The sequence below is a fragment of the Anguilla anguilla genome, chromosome 8 (assembly GCF_013347855.1).
Source record: "Anguilla anguilla isolate fAngAng1 chromosome 8, fAngAng1.pri, whole genome shotgun sequence".
Lineage (NCBI taxonomy): Eukaryota > Metazoa > Chordata > Actinopteri > Anguilliformes > Anguillidae > Anguilla > Anguilla anguilla.
The window spans coordinates 8,148,813-8,169,819 of NC_049208.1; the positions used below are offsets into that span (position 1 = coordinate 8,148,813).

At 43.8% G+C, this 21,007-nt stretch overlaps 1 protein-coding gene across 2 annotated transcripts in view; it reads left to right on the plus strand.

The window, feature by feature from the left end:
- Positions 1 to 18,325: 18,325 nt before the first annotated feature.
- Positions 18,326 to 21,007, plus strand: part of cdh7a (cadherin 7a) — a 103,610-nt gene continuing 100,928 nt past the window's right edge. Inside the window, exon 1 of one of the 2 annotated variants that reach the window (XM_035430031.1) lies at positions 18,326 to 19,100. The gene's annotated coding sequence lies outside the window, so the exon portion shown is untranslated. Of the gene's footprint in view, positions 19,101 to 19,139; positions 19,422 to 21,007 lie in introns of those variants that run through there. The other variant, XM_035430032.1, reaches the window with a different exon arrangement.

Here is a 21,007-nt window from a genome sequence, read left to right on the forward strand (position 1 = left end):
TCTCACAGTATTACCTTCCATACCCCTTCCTTCCTTATCCTTCTGTTCCGGCTTCAGGGTGGGTCACTCTTCTGAGGCACCCCATCTCTCCTTCACTCAAGCGTCAGTTGAAGCATCTTCGCTCGCACCTGTCCTAATCCTTCTGGAACTTTCTGTAGCTTTTGACAATATAGACCATCAGCTCCGACTCCCTCTCGACTATCCACCTTTGCTGGGGCACAATTCTGATGCAAATTGCGTTTTATTCATGTGGACTCTCCTCTAGGGTTTCCTGGGATGGTAGCTTAACTCGTACCCATCACCAACCAACGGGCGTCCCACAAGGCTCTGTACTTGGCCCTCTTTTCTTTTCCCTTTACAGTGGTTTGGTATCAGAAGAAAGGTGCTTAGATTGAAAAGAATGACATAACGACTGTGAAATATGATAGTAGGTCTTTTACATTATGGGGCTGTTTTTCATCTACGTGTTCTGGTGTTTTTGTTAATATCAATGGAATGATGAACATTATACTCAGCAAGTATCAAGAAAATTTGGGCAAAAATCTAATTCGCTCCACCAATGAGCTCAAAATCTTTCAGCAAGACAAACTGACTAACATGAGTGGTTTTGATTGAAGAGGGAAATTCAGTAGAGGATACCATAGTATCTGAAGGATCATCAAGACATTTTGTAAGACGGAATTCCAAAGTCTGCTTAACAATCTCTTAAAACAGCATTGAAGATGACTCAGTATGTGTATCCCTATAAAGGGAGGAGGAACTGATGCACAAAATGCATTAATTTAATTATTACCGTTCAATGTTTCCATGTTTTTGAAAATTAAAATAAAGCTACATTTTTTTATTATTTATAATTGCATAATCTATTATTACAGTGTTGCTATTTCGTATCTGTCAAGGGAATAATTTTGAAAGGCACTGTACATTTTGATCGAAAAGCTGGAGGCCATTAAGATTTGAGCACTTTTTAAAAACCTTTTTAGCCTTCCACAGTATGTAAATATTTGCAGAAAGAAGCGTTTTCACATGCTTTCTATCCTTCCCCATTTTCAAACCACAGAACCTCGCTTGTGCTCCAGCTTAAAATATAAACCTTGAGATGATGCAGTTTAGTTAAAAACGTTTACTTCCTTCCTCTCAGCATGAGGTGCAATGCTTGCTGGGCAATGACTGCACCATCAGTGGAAGAAGCCACCAAACGGCCACAATTTCAACTACTATCCACTGTACCCCGCTCTCTGGCACTTAGGAGTGAACGGAGAGCAGCAAACTCTAAAAAACCTCTTTCCTTTATCCTTTAAACAGCTACCTAACTGTTCTATCCGCCTCTCCCTTTGTTGCTTAGGCCACTTGCACTTGAATCACTTTGTGAATCACATCGTGCCGCAGAATAACAGGCCACCTCACCCCCACCACAAGCGAGAGAAAACGCAAACCAAATCATTTCTGGTGTTTTCAGTGTTTCATCTTCATTTTTTTTTTAACATTTACATTTACATTTGATCGAAACCTGTAGCCCATTAAGATTAAAGCACTTAAAAAAAAAAAAACGTATTCAGCCTTTCACAGTATGTAAATATTTGCACAAAGAAGCGTTTTCACGTTTTCAGCGTTTATCCTTTAAAAAAAAATAATCATTCTTTAAATTTCTCCTTTTTCCTCTCAGAGGGTTTCCCCTTCCTGGTAGAAAGTGTACCAGGAGGCAAAGGAGCAAAATTCATGCATCACGGAGTCATATTAGCGTAGACACTGGTTTGTGTCTCCCTGCCTTCCTTTTGCTTTTTTTCACTGAGACATGCTTGATCTGTCACACCTCAGACTGACAGTCTGGCCCAGATATGCCCCAAAGTGTTCACTGGGGAAAGTGGAATAATTCCTGCTCTTTTGGAAAGGGCATCCCTTTTTTGCGACTTTTCAAAGGAGGATTTTAGCGGATAGCTAATCAGGTCAGATTCTGTTACATAGCGGTAGTTCCACCGCCTGGTACTAAAAGAACAGCTATTTCCAGACTTCCATTTTGCAGGAAAGATGGTGTGAAAATTGTTGTTCTGGAGAGCAGAGCCACTGCTCTGCTGACAGTGAGAACTGCTTATTGGACAGTGGTAACGACTTCAAGGTCTTCTGGACTGTTGAGTGCCTGAAACTAGCCAGATGTAAATGATGTTTTCAGGGTTAACTGTGCTCTGTGGTCAGAAGATCACAGGCCACATTTCAGGCTGAAATTGGTTTGGTTTATTTGCTTCTTTGTATTTTTTTTACAATGAAATTGTCAATTAATCTCATAGTACAATTTACCGTGTGAAAGCGTTAAAACTCATGATTCTGTCTCTATAACCATTTTACTCTCGCAGTGTTATGTTTCAGCAGCAGCATGTCCTTATTTTGTAAAATGAGTTGACACAAAACAAGCTCAATCAAAACGAGGACTCCATGCCTTTTGTGTGTCCTGAAAACCATGGATGCCACAAATCATGATGAAGTCAGTTTCCTTATCATGGCAAACAAATAAACAAATAAATGTATTAGGCAAGGGGAAAAGAAAGCTTCTGTATCTGTTTGAGCTGCTGTTATTTTATTTTAGTAATAACTTATAGTAATTCTGACTCTTGACAAACACACTCCCAAGGTGCTGCCTTTCAGATGAGACCAGTACTATGGCAGCAGTCGAAGGGGTTAAAGAACAGCAGCCATTTTAATTGAGGTTCTGAGCTTGTGTCTCAGGGGTATGGTGCAGCAAATACAGTACATGCATGCAAGGCCCACGATCAGATAGAGCACCATTAAAATGCAACACATATGTCATCATCAGGAAGCAGGGTGTTTACACCCTACCTCTTTTCTGTCTCCACCGCCTCTCAATCATCAACCTCTCATTTCATTTTGAGGACACTTTTCTCTCATTCTATCTACAGTCTATCGTTCTTTTGCACAGTAAGATGCTCAGTGTTAAGTAAAATCTTACAGAGTACATATTGTCCCTATTGGACTCGTACCTACCCTGTTAGAGTTGAATTAACACATTTTACTGTGTATCGTATCCCATAATCCCCCACCACCACCCCATTATTTCAGAAACTCCTGTCACTTCCTGTAATGAGATGCAAAGTTATCCCCAATGTCATAATTCTCAGCACATTTTGTGGTTGCTGGGCTTTTGAAACTCTTTGCCACTGAGGGAATTTAAAGGGTCAACAACTGTCCACTGGGTGGGGCTAAAATGTAAAATGTACCCAGTGAAATGCTTAGTGTAAGATCAACAAGGTTGATGTACCTTCAGCTCCAACAGAGTACATGTAATGCCTACTGGACTCATATAAACACAGCTGCTGATTAACTAACTTTGTCAAAGCATTTTGCTGTACAGAGCAACATGACATTTCATATTACATTTTCAAGTCCAGCTACATTAATTGTACATCAACAGAACGATAATACAAAATGAGTTCCCAAGCACAGAGCAATAACCAACAGTATTTCAAGCTAAAACAACAACACTATTCCCAAAAAAAGCAAAGCTTATTTAGTTTCATGTAAAAAAAACAAAAACAAAAAAAAAAACATTCAACCTTGTCCTTTAAAGTCACACAGCATTCCTCTTTGAAGCTTGAGCATCTTTTTTTCAATTAAATATCAAAATGACTTACTTCCTCCTGCATAATAACAGAGTTTGGATTTAACTGTAACTCCCGCTAGGTGTGATTCCTGTTGATGATTCATTAAATCATAGGGGAGCGTTTCTGAATCTAATTCAGTTAAATTACTTGAACTGTCTTATTAAAGCTGCTCACAAAAGCATTCGGTTAATGTTTCCCATCATGCACCAGTGCATCTGTTCACTACAGCGGTTCACTCTTCATTGATTTCTCCCTTGCTGTTTAAAATTCAACTCAACTTACTGTGCTGTCGATTCACTTTTGTCACATACCATGGGAGCTCCATAAATTGGGGATGCTGTTCCTACAGAGTTATTTACACACTAAAGACAGGAAAACTGAGGTACGGTGGGTTTATTCATGTAAAACATATTTTACCCGAGTACTTCTTTTGTAATGAAGAATCCAGGAACAGGAAAAATGTGTGCATACGTGATGCAATCTCCATCCTCTGTTTTCAAACCAGTACCATCCATCCATCTATTATCTATACCCGCTTATCCTGGGCATGGCTGCGGGGGTGCTGGATTCCAGTGTGCACTGGGCAAGAGGTAGGAATACACCCGGGACAGGTCGCCAATCTATCGCAGGGCACACACACCAGTCACTCACACACTCATACCTATGGGCAATTTTGAGTCTCCAATTATCCTACCTGCATGTCTTTGGGAGGAAACCGGAGTACCCAGAAGAAACCCACGCGGGCATGGGGAGAACATGCAAACTCCGCACAGAAAGGCCCAGCCTGGGATTTGAACCCAGGACCTTCTTAACCAGTACCAGCATTAATCAATTAGATAGATAAATAAATAAATATATAATAAATAAAAAAATGCGAATGGTGGTGATTTCAAACGTCTTAAGTTTGCAGCACATCCCAGGTGCTGAAGATTCAGCAGTTGCACTCAAGCCTTGAAACAGGAAAGGAAGAACAACGACATGAGAATGAGGCAGTGATCATAAGTGAGCTCTCTGTCGCCCCCTCTGTCCATTGAGAGACTTAACACACCAAACATACAACCACCCAAAGGCTTGTCTAGGCAGTAAGGTGAAAACCCGGCCACATTTGGTTGAAAAGTGAAAGCTTTCTAGCCGATGAAGACGTAACCAGGCTATATCCGGGTAAAACCTGAACTGTATTGGGCTTAACCTAGTCCGTTTCTGTCAAAATGTCTGTCAACCTAGATTTTCACCCCTCTACATGTCTAGATTCCTGTCTTTGCTCACTGTGTTGCGTTTCCGAAAAAAATTTGTACACGTGTTTTGTATCCGAGACACTACGAGTCATCCTCACCACATTGGGCCTCATTCACAAAACTTTTCTTAAATTATTCTTACATTTGTTCTTAAAAATGTCCCTACAAAAAAAAAAAAAAAAAAAAAAAACAATATGAGATTCATGACACGTGCAGACCTTCGTTTTTGTGCGTATCCCAGGTGTATGAGATGAAGAATGCTGGCTGTTAGTAAATTCTATGCCAAATACTGTTCATGTGATTTGCATAAGGAAACAGCCATGAGCAAAGACAGATAAAAATTACGAATGCTGAAATGTTCTTGGAAACGTTCTTACACAGTTTATGATCAAATGTGATCATACACATGTATTGTGAGTGAGGCCCAATTTATTGATAAAACATAGACACTGATTCAGTAATAGGTTTGTATTTCCAAAAATATTAACTGAGAGGTACAAACTGAGAGGCCATTTGTGCCCAACACAAGGTGACTGAAGAATAATTTTAATGGTTGTCTGCACAACCAGACTGTTTAATGACTAATGTCTAATGCCTAATATTACCTCAAGGAGAAAATGGACATCTTTGTCTATGTGTATGTATGTTCTATTTTTGATTTATATTCTTTCTTGCCTTGCAGTGTGTACAGTAATTGTGTGCAGCCAGTGATGGCGTCTGTGATAACGCAATTTCCTCTTTTTGGGGCGGATTAATAAAGTTCTACTGCTCCTACTTTTTGTTGCTTAGAATTGTGTTCCCGGGGAGTCTCGTGGCGTACCCTGTAGAGCAGAGATCATCAACTCTGGCCCTCGAATCCAAATCCAGCCCTGGTTTTCTGTTCTCCCGGGTAATTAGTGCTACTGATTGGCCAGGCTGTCTTCACACCGACTCCCAGGCAAAAGGGAGGGTGGAAAGCCAGCAGTTCTCGGCCCCCTGAGGACCGGGAGCTGCTGATCCCTGCCGTAGAGCACTGTCCACGTACCCTTTACAAGCCGCGACATCGGCGCTTCGAATCCGACCGCACAACCTTCGTCGCACATCTCTCCCTCTCTCTCGTTCCTGTTCTTCCTTTGTCTCTCTTCAACATCCTGCCCAATAAAGCTGGAAAGCCCATGAAAATATATATTTTAAAAAAATAAATAAATAAATGTGTTCCCAAAATCCCAGGGTAGGAACGGAAGTTCCTTTAGGCGCGGAAACTGAGAGGGCTCCCGGGAGGCCTTCAGAACATCAGTCGCGTTTGTTTGGCCTCGTGCTGATCTCCTCCGCCGCCTTTTCGTCCCGGCCCTTCCCCGCGCTGGCCTCGTTAAAGAGGCCCTTTTCACGCTCTAATTAGGTGAACCAGGGTAATCCCTGTACCTCGCGTCACGCCCCTTTTCCGCTCATTTAGGGACGGTCGCCGCGCGATGGCTACCGCTCTCCGTCGCTCGGGGGGTTTGAAGAGCTTGTCTCAATATTGACCGTGTCCAATGCGATCCCATGGTGGTTTGTTGGGGCTGCCCCAGCCCGGGTGTTCGCCCCCTTCTTTTCCCAAAGCTCTGTCCCCCCCCCCCCCCCTCCCTCCTCCTACTCAAAAAAGGGGGAGGTCCCGTTTTGTCTCACCCCAGCTGGTGGCCTGAATCGCCCCGATTCGTTCCGGCAATCCGAGCGCAGCTGTCAAAGGGGGTGGGGGGGGGGGGGGGGGGTTACAAAGGGAAGGGTGTGGTGGTAAGAGGGGGGTTTGGGTTTGGGGTGCGGGTTTTCCCACCCAGGAAAATGCGAGGACCGTCCTGTCTGTGTGAAGGAGCGCGACAGGGCCTCTCTCTTTGTGCCGTACCACTGGAGCGAGTTCACACACACACACACGCACGCACACACACACATCCCCGCTGATTTAAAGCCTGAGGCTCTGAGCGGCTCTCCCTTTCTCTCTCTCTCTCCGGGCTCAGTGGAAGATAAAGCTCGCGGGGTCGCCGCGCAGGACCGACCCCGCTGCCCACCGCGTTAGCGACATCTGCTACCTCTCAGCCCGCCTCTGATTGAAGACACCGTTCTCTCTCTCTTCCTCTATCTCTTTCTCTCCGTGTCTCTCTCTCTCTCCCACACACACACACACACACCACACCACACCACACACACACACATGCATATCTTCTCACACTCTCACTCACACAAACATACACATACACCACACACACACACACACACACACACACATTCTCTCACTTCCTGTATCTCTCACACTAACACACACAGACACATTCTCTCTCTCTCTCTCTCTCTCTCTCTCCATCTATCTCTCTGAAAAAGAAAGAGTGAATACGTGCAAAAAGAAAATGAGGAACAGAGAGGGGGCACAGTGGCACTCCTATTTCTTTCTCGCCCTCGGACAGAATTAGTGCCCCCCCCCCCCCCGCCCCGCACCCCCCCGCCCCGCACCCCCCCATTGCCAGCTCCTCAAAGACAGCACAGCGCTGTTGTATTGCCGCTGTCACTCTAAGCCGCTCTCGAAAAGAAGGAGGAGAAGAAGACCCTCCCCTGCTCGGCTCGAGGAAACGGAGGAGAAACAAATCCTCGTCTAATTATGAAGCTTAATAAACTCACTCCGAGGGGAACACTGGCCGCGTTTCCCTTTGGGTTGATATTCTATTCACGCGGCGGGCGTGGTGGCGCAAACAAACAGAGCTTTTAAATATATTCACACTCCCTCGCTTTCCCGGCACCTCGGGCGTTCCAGGCACTGTGACATCACTGAAAGTGCCTGTGCTCAATTTGCAGAAAGAAAAAAACACATCCACACATGGAGGCCCTTTCACAAATCACTTTTCTCTCCAGAAGTCCTCAAATCAACTTTTTTATTTTTTTTATTTTTACTTTTCGCAGTTTGCTTTAAATGTAATTTTCCCCTTTTGTTCTAATTTGTTTTTCTTTTTTTTTTTAACTGTCAGTGCTATCAATTAAACACATTAGTCTACGTCAATCTTTGTCATTGTCTTTTGTCTTTATGTCTTTGCATCATTCCTACTGTCGGCTGATTTGCACGACTCTCTTGCTGTCTCGTAGTATGCAGCACATAAAAACAAAAGGCACACATTGTAAGGCATTCTATCAACCACCTCCACCCCCTGCCCTCCCCCCTCCCCCCCACACACACACACACACACACACACACACAAGGACCCCCTGCCCAACCACCCCCCCCCAACCAAAAAAAAACTAAAAATGTCAGCAACACTTGCACAAAGTTTCCACATGTAAGATCACCAGAAGGATGACACATCTGTGAGTTCCAGATGGGACAAAAAGAAGTCTAAATGTCCCGTAATGCTCAGCGGCACAGTTAACCCCGTTGATGCTCTCATTGTACGCCGCTTTGGATTAACAAAAAAATTAAATAAATTGGCAAGTAAAATATGTATTTTTACTCTAACGCTTCTTGCTGACTGACTGTGTCATTCGTCCCATTTTGTAGCACCGATACTCGTATTAACCTTTTCAAATGAGCTTCGTCTTGCAAGTTGGGCAAGAGTGGGCTGAATTAGCACGACGAAATGCCAATGCGACACGTGTCTGTGTTCACAACCATGACTGTGCGTGCAAGTAAGCTCTGATAACTGTCTCCGCACTGTGACATTTGTAAATCCCATTTAATTAATCGAGTTTATGGTGACGAGATCTTCATTAGAATATCAGGTGCAGTACTCAATAGTTTTCAATACTCAAAACTCGAAAAAAAAAACGAGAGATTTTTCTGGGCATGATCAAATGTGAAGCGCGTGAGTGTAGTTTAGGTCAGCCGTCACACCAAAAGATGAACGAAACAAAAACGCAACACATTCGTACGTGATGCAACATTTTGTAATAAGCATCTTTGTTTAACACTGGCTTTGTAATAATTATGTGTTCACCGTGCAGGGGGGTCATACGTAAGATAACACATATTAATCTCAGCTTAATGTAATCTGCAAAATATGTGAAAATATGCTGAGTTCAGTGTAATAGAAGTACGGCAGTTCAAGTCACTTTCATATTGGATAACTATACATCTGGTAACAATATACGCTAGCTTTTAAAATAACATTACAGCACAGGCATTTGGCAGACACTCTTATCCAGAGTGACTTACTGCACGATGAGAAGACAAGTGCATAAATCGGGGTTTAAGGGCAAACAGCAACCCTGCAGGTGGGAGGTAAATTCTCAGCGACCGCCATATGTGAAAACCTAGGATCAACATTAAACTAGTCAGGCCTGTTGGGGTAAATACATGAGGATTACACCAAAAGCAAAATGTACAACTTGTTGCAAAGCAACAAGATCACAATGCAAAAAAAAAAAAAATATATATATATATATATATATCAATAACAATGTAACAGCAAAAAAGGAGTGCAATCAGTAAAAGTGAAATTAATCACCGTCACAGTCAAACCATGTGTCACATTAAAATATGTTTTGTACATATTTGATTTCGTAATGTATTTATCTACTTTACCTTCTCGTAAGTACCTCCTCTGACGTATAGGTCTTGTTATTGACTGTGACAGAGGTAAATAAAGCTAGATGTGGTGAAACACAGACTAGATCCATAGACTCACAAATGGAAAAAAAGACACTTACTTTAAATAAATTTAGAAGTAAAATCGATTAGCTGAAGCCTACTGTCATCCATCACGATATGACAAACGCTGCCTGTTTCTAATATTAAAAACCACTTTGCTAGAAATGTAAAGCATTTTGTTTCACTGTAGTGCTTGGCATTCCCCTATGGACCTGACTAATTGCAGTATTATTAGAAACATTGATTAATACGGCCTACACTTCATAACTGTTTGATTTTTCCCTCTGGCTTGTTACACATGAATTACATCCTATATTTATGAACAGCCTGCATTGATTTTGAACAGCAGAGTCATTAAGCAGAAATGCTATGGAGACGACTCATATTAATGACATATTAATTAAGCCGGCCAGTATGTTTGCATTCAGTTTTCTGTATGTACCCTCTGCATACAGACATTGTATGAGCGAAAGTATCTGGACGCCCCTTGGTCTGGGGCTGTTTTTTGTGGTTTGGGCTCGGCCCCTTAGTTCAAGTGAAGGCAAATCTTAATGCTACAGCATGCAATCACATTCTAGACGAGTCTGTGCTTCCCCAGCAGTTTGAGGAAGGCCCTTTCCTGTTTCAGCATGACAATGCCTCTGGGCACACAGTGAGGTCCATATAGAAATGGTTTTGTCAAGAACGGTATGGAAGAACTAGACTGGCCTGCACTGAGCCCTGACCTCAACCCCATCCAACACCGTTGGGATCAATTGGAAAGCCAACTGCGAGCCAGGCCTAATCGACCAATCAGTGCCAGACCTCACAATTGCTTTTCTGGCTGAATGGAACCAATTCCCTGCAGCAGTGATCCAGCATCTAGTATAAAGCCTTCCCTGAACAGTGGAGGTTGTTATAGCAGCAAAGGGTCTACTAACTTCATATTATTGCCCATCATTTTGGATGAGATGAGTTGTATATGAGGTGTCCACATACTTTTGCCATGTATTGTACAGTAAGTGTAGGGTGATATCATAGTAACAGAAACCTCAATGCCAATAAAGCAAAACAAGACACAAAGTGGTTTTACTTGAGTTATGATATGATCCTGCTCCCCAACACGCGCTGCTTTTCAAGAATGTACTGTTCCAACCGTGGTTTCATTTCTGACAAACTGTGCTCACCACTCTGCAGATTAGTGCTTCCAGTGCTAGAAGATTCAATCTGCTTTAGATGTCTGCTTTTGTATTTTTTATGAAGCCATAACTCAAACTAGTCTACAGACTGGAATCAACTTCAAGAAAAAAAATAAATAAATAAAAAATTTTAAATAAGAAATTGTAGCCGGGACATTTAAAATTCTGGCCCACCTGACCCACAGACCATGAGGAAATCATACCCCTCAAAAAGGTGCTAGCTCAATAATGCAAGAACCCAGGAGCTCCCGGAGCAATGCAGCGAATGTAGGCTAATGCAGGTTAACACCAAGAGAGTACAAGTGAGTACTGCCGCACTGTAGCATAGTTAGAAGGATATCCACAGCCGAGAACTTTCAACTTTCCAACCTTTCAAGTTCTACTACGCTTAACTCACGTAAACAAACAAAAACTTTTTTCATTGGCTTGCAAGCAGGAGTTGCACTCCAGGTTCGTTAACCTTCTAAGAGGGATCCCAGGGAACGTGTTCTCACGTCCAGTTACCCTTGCATAAATTCTGATTTATCTGATAAACACTTTTGCTGGATTATGTGTTTTTTTTGTGTGTGTGTGTGTGTTTTTTTTTATTACAGAACCGCCTCAGGTACCATTTAAGATGTTTATTTACCCTCGCTGTGTAACAGCTCCCCTCCAGCAATAACATTTGGCCCTTGCCGTCATTACAGGACCTGTCCTACAAACTGCGCCAGTCTGCATCTCCAGAATATTACAAAAAGTTCAATTTTCAATCAATCACAACAAATAACTGATCCGCGTGACACTTACTCACCGAAAGTGTCCTGACCCAGCTCCCTTATTCCTTTGTGATGCTCATGTAAATAAATGCCTCGCTAATAAGCATTTTTCCTTCACAAAACTAATTTAGCAAGAGCTGTATGACCCTCAACTGTACGCGTAGGCATTAGCTATTTTTAATTTCGTTAGGATACTGCAGCACATTTCACAGTTCACCTGCGAAACAAAAATTGGTTTCACTTGTATCTGAAACACCCACCCAATGCATTTTGCCCAACTCTAGAATCAGATTTGTGGGGCAAAAAAAGGGTCTGTAGTCATATGAGAAAGACCGATGTGTGACATCACTGCAACTTACTCGTTCCCACCCAGGGGGCCGGCCCGTGGCATAAACGGTCTATGCGGTTGTTTTAGGGCCACAACCGCTAGGGGGGGCCACACGACCACAAGGGCGGGGGGGGGGGGGGGGTGGGGTCACACGATCCAATGTTAAATAACGGTAAAGGTAAATAACGTTATTTTCGCAATTACGCTATTCATCCCCCATCGCGGAACTAGCGGTATAAATTTTTAATGGAATGGCAACAGAATATTTCATAACAATGTAATGTGAGAAGGATTTTACCAAGCGAACCCCCCCACCCTCCCCCCCCCCCCCCCCCCCTGCCCCCGACAGATTTTACCAACAGCAGCACCACCACCAACCCCCCCCCCCCCCCCCCCCTTGCACCCGCTCGGACAGATTTGCTTAGGGCCACCAAAATCCTAGGGCCGGCCCTGTTCCCACCAGTGGACGAATGCGTCTTAATGCAACTGAGATAAACAGTAAGTTTTGCTTGAATCACAAGTATTCCATTACCTTAAAATCACATTTTGACCAGACATTTTGCTATATCCCATGCAAAGGAAATTAATGCCCAGATATAGCATTTTTTATAAAGTCTTTTGCTTAGCTCTGGTTTCCCATAAGAAAGTTGAAAAAAAAAAAATCTGAAATTGATATTCTGAAGTCACATGTAGCGAATTCACGATGATGGAGCACACATTTTTCTGACGGCCATAATCTTTCCTACAGGAAGAAGAGACCCAGCCATCCATGCCGAATTCACCATTCAGAGCTAGTTCAAGTCTAAAGGGACATGGCAGTGTGCTTTTACACTGCACCATCAAGCAAGCTTTCCATTAGTCTCCATGTTCTTCCCCTTTTGTCATGGCCTTTAGGAAGGGATTCAGCCCCTGAAGGAAAACGCCTTGTCACGCATTGTCCTCGCTGTATGCAGAAGAGATCACGCGACTGGCATTAAATTCGAGTAAAGATAATGGATCGTCGTTTCTCTCAGATAACAGCCAAGTGTACAAGGTGACTGAGACCCCATTGATTCTCAATGATGAAAGGATGCTTAATGATAATCTTCATCCTCTGCCAAGTTCAATGGGAATTAAGGTGTGCTAATTATGCTAAAGCTCGACCAGTTTTTTCTCTCTTTCTTTCTTTTAAGAGAATTGGTGCAAATCTGCCTCCGATACCCCAGCATTAACATATTGAACGGTAATGGATCATTTATAAGGCTGCATCAAAATTCCTTCCCCAACACATAAATCTCGTTGCTGCCATGAGAACTGGAAGTGATTTCAGGTTTCCCCTGCCAAGAACTGTTTGTAGCTGTGGAATATACAACAAAACTACATATATTATAAATGCATACTGCGTCTCATGCACAGTGTTCTCCACAGTATTGGGCTTTTGACTGAGAGGTTGCTGGTTTGATTCCCCAGCAGGCCACTGCTGCTGTACCATCCAGGGAGATACTCGACTTGACCTGAATTGCTCCAATAAACATCCCTAGCCGTATAAATGGATAATATGTAAATACGTAAGTCACCTTGGATAAGGCTGCCTGCCAAGAAAGTAAATAATGATATGCATGAAAATAGCATTGATTGATACGTACTGAAAAACGCAGAAAATTAATATGCACTGCAATTTGTGTGGTGCATTTGCTACACATTAACATCTGTATCCCTGCTAGAGATTTTCTGTCTCACATTTCACAGTATAATAACGGAAGGGGCTGGGGTGGGTGGGGGGGGTGGAATTTTGGGAGGCCACGGGCAGACCCTTCTCTTTAGACTGCACTGAGCCTCCTCCGCTCGGTCGGTCCCGCGGTGCAGCGGCAGTTCATTCTCGGCGCATTGAAACGTGGCCTGTGTCGCCGCGGCGCGCTGCCGCTGTCCCCGGGTTCGGCCCGCCGGCGCAGCGGCAGAGACCAAAGAAAGCTTTGACGGGGGTTCCCATTAGCATTCCGCCCGCGGACGCGCCCCGACGCGAACACCACCAGCGTTTTAACATTCCCGTCGCTGGGGCCCCGCTTGTGAACCGACCCGGAGAGGAAACAGATTGACCGTCCCACCGCCTGCCCCCGAAACACCCCCCCCCCACCACACACCACCACACACCCTTGCCCGTCCCAAAATGATCCTCTCGTCATGTGAGGCGCAGCGGGTAGCATCGGTGCGGGGTGTCCCTAGATTGTTTGTTTTTTTTTTCCTTTCGAAAAAAGACCTGAAAAGGCTGGTTTTTTTCCACCCCCCCCCCCCCCTCCCACCCAGAGCTCCATTCGCTATATTTCGAGTGAATGGAGCTCATGACAGAAGGGCCCGCACGCTTTGCTCCCCGTCGTTCATTCAAACGCCGGGACGACTTTCCTCGGAGCCATGCGCGAACGCGCGATTGGATTCCCGGTAAGAATGCCAGGGGCCCAATCGGACGAAGCGGAAGGGTCACATTCCTTCGCTGAATACGCGGAGTTCCACGCCGGGCCCCAGGACCCGTGGCACTGACTCATTAATTAAGCACAAAAAGCTTTTGACAGCCCTCATTCTGCCACTGTCAGGATTACCTCCCGCACACCTAGCGAAGACAAAAACGCACTTTTCCCGTGCCTGGCCTTATTTACATTTAAAAAAAAAAAAATTTTAATTAAATGACTGTTTGCGGGTATATAAAGGACCCCTTTCTGAAACACAAACTCAGATTGCCTGCAGACATTTGTAGATGAATCAGAGGAAGGAGAAAGAGAGGGAGGGGGAGAGAGAGAGAGAGAGAGAGAAACAGAGAGAGCGAATGAGATTCAGAAAGAGAGAGAATGAAACAGAGAGAGCAAATGAGATTGAGAGAGTGAGATAGTAGGAGAGAGAGTCAGAGAGAGCGAATGAGAGAGAGTGAGAGATAGAGAGAGAGAGACACAAACACGGTTTTGTGCTAGTTGGCAAAACGAGCGGGCCCACATCATAATTCTTGGATTCTGACTCAATCCCTAACCAAGGCAACCCAGCAAGGAGTCCACAATGGCATGATGTGGAAAAACAAAGCTAGACAAACAAAATATAAACACGATAAACTTGCTAGATGCACATAAGACTGGCATGCAGGCCTGTTTAATAAAATAAAATAAAAGTGTAAATAGTAAGCAATTCTGTTTCTGTATCTCTCAGTTTGGTTCATACGCATTGAACAAGACAAGCACCTCAGGACGTGCATTTTGTACGAGAACAAAATCTTCCTTCCGAACAAAAAAAAAAAAAAACGTTTATTCAGCAAGTCCGTATTGAGGAACGCAGCAATAAACACCGCCATTGTCTTAAATAACATCAAAGTAAGAAAAGAGGAACTGTGCAAAAGATGGGGTTTGTGGATAGACCAATAGAAACAGCCAACATGGCGTCTTAATCTCAGGCTATTCATATGTTATGGTCACTTAACTCAGCCTCCCCAGCTATCTGTGTTAAATTCATAGCGCGGAATCAACCCTTGAGGCAAGTCCGGCACTATCTGCACCTGATCATGTGATGTCCTATTACATACATCACTTCCACGTCTTTACTTAATATGGCCTTAATATGACACACATGGTTGCACGCGTGCGCTCGCACGCACACACACACGCACGATTGCTCGCTTACATGCACTCATGCACACTCATAACAAAACCTGCTCTTACTTATGCGTCGTGATTGGTTATGGTATTGTTGCCGTAGCAATGACACGAGACCTTTGTTGATGACTTATCTTGGACATTTACGTGCTCATCTTGAGTACTTATGCTGGGCGTCCATTCGCCAGTTGTCTGGCTCATCACTATCAATTACGGAGAGTGAGCGCAGATAAGCACGGGCTCCCCTCCAGAACCTGCAGCTGCCTGCCTCGGGCTTCATGGGGCGGCAGTGTAGCGTAATGGGTAAGGAGCTGGTCTGGTAACCTAAAGGTCACAGGTTCAATTCCCAGGTAGGACACACTGGCATTAAGGTACTTAACCTGCATTGCTTCAGCACATATCCAGCCGTATAAATGGATGCAAAGTACTGTACATGTACAAGTAAGATTGTAAATTGCGTAAGTCGCGTCAACAGGGACAGCCCAGCCTACCGAATACCTTGGGGGGACACTGAGACCGTTCACACGCGCTCTCGTGCACTTTCTGGCCACAGTCGGCACCAGTAAGGCCAGATACGATGCCAGACCATGGTGCATGAGCACAGACCATAGATCGGAGATTGTGAACAGCACAGAAACCCTGTACCCACTCCCACTTGACTGCCTCCCCCCAACAACAATTTTGTGAAGTTTGTTGGTTTGGTTTATAATTTTGATCCAACCCCCTCCCCCACTGCCGCGAAAAAACATTCCTGACCACATGTCACAGCGCCTCACTGAAATCCCAACCTGGTCTCATTCTTTGGTGTCACTGTAATAAGACATCAACCTATCGACACAAAGGGCAGGAGATCAGGTTTATAGTACGGTTGACCATTAAACTTCAAGAGCAATAGTTTTGTGTCAAAGTTGACCTTTACAGTCCAATTTTCTTCAAATCAGACTCAGATATATTCTTTCAGGGAGGTCAGACGAATGTTCTCCTTCACGTTTATATATAGATGGAATGACTCATGCAATTAATAAAAAAACTACACTTGTCAGATTGAAACTACTAGCGTTGAGCAATAGACATGAAAGATACAATTGGAATTTAATTAATTAAACCAAGACTGAGGTTACACATTGTGTCTCACTGTACAACCTTCACATTTGAACATTGGATGCCATATTTTGTACTGATCATTTATCAGATGCTGTAAAAACTCCCAGTGCGTCAGTTAGTGGTTATGACTCATGCAAAAAAGCTAAAGACCCATGTCCATTTCAGGAAGAACTTGTCATGCACACACCCTCCCCCTAGGGGGCGATGTCAGAATCAAATACTCATTTAGATTCCATACAGTGGCATTAGAGCAGGGGGGCCTCAAACGCCAGACCTGGAGGGCTGCAGTCTCTGCAGTTTTTTTTTAATTATTTTTTTTTAAACAATTTCCTCTCAATCAGCTGGCATTTCAGGCCTTGGAAACAAAGTGTGCAGACTCTTTAGCCAATCAGAGACTTGGGCTGTATTAAGCGCTTAAGTGCAGGAACACATGGGGAACCATCAGACACAGCGGGGCCCCCCCAGGATCCCAGTTTGAGATCGCTGCATTAGAGTGTGTGCTGTAGAGCAAATGTAGCCAGGGCGGTAAAGTAAATGGGGGAGCAAGGGGGGGAGTGAACACAGGTAGGGGGGGGGGGGGGGGGGGGGGGGGCAAAGAGAGAGAAGGGAAGGATGGAGTCTAGACGCTATAAGAAAGAACTTGTGAAAGCAAGTGACAAAGGTAGAAAAAGAAAGAAAGAAAAAGAAAAAGAAAAAAAGAAAAAAAAAAACCACTTCTGGCGCTTTCTGACTACACTGTGACTGATGTGATGGACCAGGTCTGCAGGCACCCGATGCAGGGATCCACAGAAATAGCTGTGAACGCCCACCTGCACGCTCTCACCCGCGCTCCAGACACGAGGGACGTAGAGTGGACGGCCACTTAGGCCGGAAAATAAAGAAAAAGGAGAGAGAGAGAGATGGGTGAAAAGAGAAAGGCGGATGCAGTCGGGTTGACGTTAAAAGAAAGAAACCACAGATGCTCTCCCATGACTGATGCCCGCAGCGTCAGTGGATGTAAAGCTAATTCCCTCAGGGGGAGAAAAAAAAAGGTTCCAAAAATATTAAATTCGCATAATTGTTAATCACCACGCCACCAACGAAGCTGCATGTTGCCCATACGGTGCACACACGTTGACCGCTAGCATCTGAACATGCCATTCACTTATTGTTATGTGGCACGTAAAATGTTGGATTCACCAGAAAATTCTGGCGAGCAGTGATAGTGACTCATTTACCTTGCTGGCACAGCCACCCAGCCAAAGTAGCCATGTCTGCACATAGCAGAACATAACCCCAAGCAAGTCTAGTGCCACACGAGTGATGTTACTTAGGCAGAGTTCTGTATACACCTGCACCTACACCTCTCTCACACACACACAAAATGAAAATGCCTCTTTCCAATTGAGAACTTTAGAAAATCCAGAATTGGACACTTTAATAGTGACCTTCCAACGTAGTCAAATTCCATTGGCCAATCAATTTCATCAATTGTGTAGATTGGGAAAAAGTACAGCAAATTGACGGTTATGAAATGAAATAGCACACAGTTAATCCCGCTTCATCAGTGGGAGGGAATCTTACCTTTTCAACTTCATTCAAAAAGCTCCATTTTAATGTCATAACAATGAAATGTACTGCATGTGAAGGGAGCCTGAATAGAATGTGACATCACCCAGTTTGTGCGAGTGAACGGCCAAAAAAAAAAAAAAGTTTCAGGTTATACACAGGGCGACTCGTTTTATCCGAAAAGCCTTACATCCTACATTCAGGACAGTTGTGCTTTTTCAAAAGCAACGGTAATACAGAACCGGATAATTGCCCCGGATTCGATTTAACATCGTGAGAAAGGAATGCATGCGCACGCGCCTTATTTTTCTCAGAATTTGGCTGTGCGAGTCAAATTCAGTTCCAGAAAGACTGCTGTGACTGGGAGACATAGCCCAGATTCAATTTAGTGAGAAGCCTGAATGTACCAGCTCACGAGCTCCTTAGCTGTCGTAGAATAGAGGAATACTGTGAACTGCAACAAAGGCATTCTGTGCATCTTCGCTGTGCAATTCGCAGCGAGAGGAGCTAGTGCCAGATATCTTGCGTTCAGTTTTTCCTTGTGTCACTCACTATGATTTGATTATTTTCAATCGAGAATTATTATCATTTCAAAAGAGTGACAGATGGGCAAAGAAAATTGTCGTAACAATAAATAAAGAGAAGGACACAATTTTAATTTTCTCCCGATGCTTCGGGCATTCAAATGGTAATGTTGCTCCATAACTCGGATAGACTGGCTTCGGCCCCACCCCCTTTTTCAAGTCCCTAACAGTTTTGGTTGTTCGTTGGATCCCGTCTTTTGATACAGTGAAGTGGGAACTCTCTGGTGGGTCACTTTTAAAATTGCTAGTTCCTAGGCTACTGATTCCCCTGTGCGAAAGGGTGCTCTGGTGTCCCGTTTCTTCCCGTTTCCCTCATTGCTTCGTCGTAGGCGTCCAAGTTCAGGTGGCATTAGGGGCGCCCGAGCATGTTAGTTCGCAGCAGTCGCGAGCTCCAGAGACCTGCACTTTACCGCTCTCTGTTTCTCGCGCTGCGTCTCGCCGCAGCTGCGACTTCTCAATGGAGCTAACGGCAGCGACATAACGCACTTCACGTGAAAAGGGGGAGCAGTGCGCTGTCTGTGGCAACGCCGGAGAGTGAAGGGAAGCAAATCCGGGAACGCTGAGGTAAGGGGGATTTCTTAAAATATTCCGGAGTGGCTTTAGCAAGGTTCTTCAAGGCGTCTGCCGCTGTTGGATTTTGTGCTCTGCGATGACTAAAATATGCGATTGAATTTTCTATACGTGCTCGGAGGATTGTGTTATAAAGGCGCTCAATCGGTATGTTGCGTTCGGGAAGGAAGGTTTTAACTCAAAAACCGCAAGTTTATCGTCGCTGTATCTTGAACAGGACATTCAAAAGAGTTGGTTGGGAAGACACCCGTTTATTTGTCTTAATTCCCCAGATGTAAGGTCACACCGGGAACAGGGGAAAGAGGGAAGAATCTAGTAAGTTCTGTATATTCAAATCACTGTTCAAGTGCATTGGCTACTTGTAGTTTCTGAGGAGTTCGAGGTCTTGCTAAGGTTTTCTACGTGCGGTTTTGTCAGCACTGGGAATAAATATGCAATGGATTTTTAAACGACTGCAGCGCTTATTCTTCAATTAGTATTGAGTGGATTCGGGTTTCTCTGCGGCGTCTTTGGTGAGATTATTATTATTATTATTATTATTATTATAGAAAATGATTGTATATTTTATTGAGTATCTCATATTTTTGTATGTGTCTTTTTTATTATTAAATGCGGGTTTTCGGCTAAAGGTTACACCGACAGAGTTTGTTATTAATGAATAATTGTGTCGATACAAGGTAAAAGTAGAATTCGATACAGAATGGGAGTCTTGGGATTTATGTTCACGCAGGGCTGACTCTGAACTCACCACAGACTGCTTCACTACTTTGAAATCTTCTTTAAGAACTACAATACACAAAACGGTTGCTAGATCTATTTAAAAAAAACGGCTTGTTTAGTAACAGTAGTAGTAACATCAGTATATATAACCTTATTCATAAGCAAAAATCGAAAAGCCGTTGCATATCGGGTTGTAAAGTTACGGTCAGACTGAGTTTAACGTCGGTGACAAAAATTAAGATTTTATGCTCGGCAGCATTTTGCTTGCTTGTCTCTTTTAGTTCAAGAGGACTGAAACGGTCAAAATACCACAGGGGTCTTCGAAGATGGAAATTGTTCCTTTGCATCATGGTTAGAACAACAGTTTATCATAGTACAAAAGCATTTATTTATTTATTTGATGGACGGGGACAAAACCCGCAAACAAATAAATTAATTTAAAGAGGCAGAAGCGTATAATGGTGCTAAATATTATTTACAGTAATTTACTACGCTTATAAAGATTCTGATGTGAAAGCTAATTCAGTTCACTCAGACGAACGGGAGAGCGAGTAAAGCTCTTTGGCTCAGACTTGTAGCGCAGTCAGCGTTGTGATGGATGTCTACGCTGCCGTCATCTCCCATAATCATGCAGCAGCATGTAGGCTATCTCACCTTCATCTTAAGGTTTGAAATGATGGAGCGGTCTACACTACCTGAGAAACATGTCCAAATTGTCATTTCGTGTCCCCCCCGCTAGATGGCGGTGGAGGTGGTCAATGAGAATCAGGTGCAATGGTTTCTTCCGCTTCATTCCCAGCTGCAATCCCCGGTCGAACATTTTTAAAAGTTGTTGGTTCGGCGGTGGCAGGAGTTGTACGAAACACACGAGCGCACGGTATTTTACATGCTGTCTTTTACATGTTCATTTCTCAGACGCGGCACACAGTGTTTCTTTATATTTCCACAAATGGCAGATATTCCATCGAACGGTGTCTTAATTAGCTACAATGCGGACCCATTGTAAATCGCATCACCTTAGAAACCAACAAACGTTAAATTGGCAGCTACAGTAACCTATACTGCCTTCACATGCAAAGACGAACAAATGACCTCAGGCGCGTTACTTGGTAGCAATGCGAGTCTGAATGAGAGTTTTGCAACCATATAGGCCTACAACAAAAAATATTTGCATGTGTAAA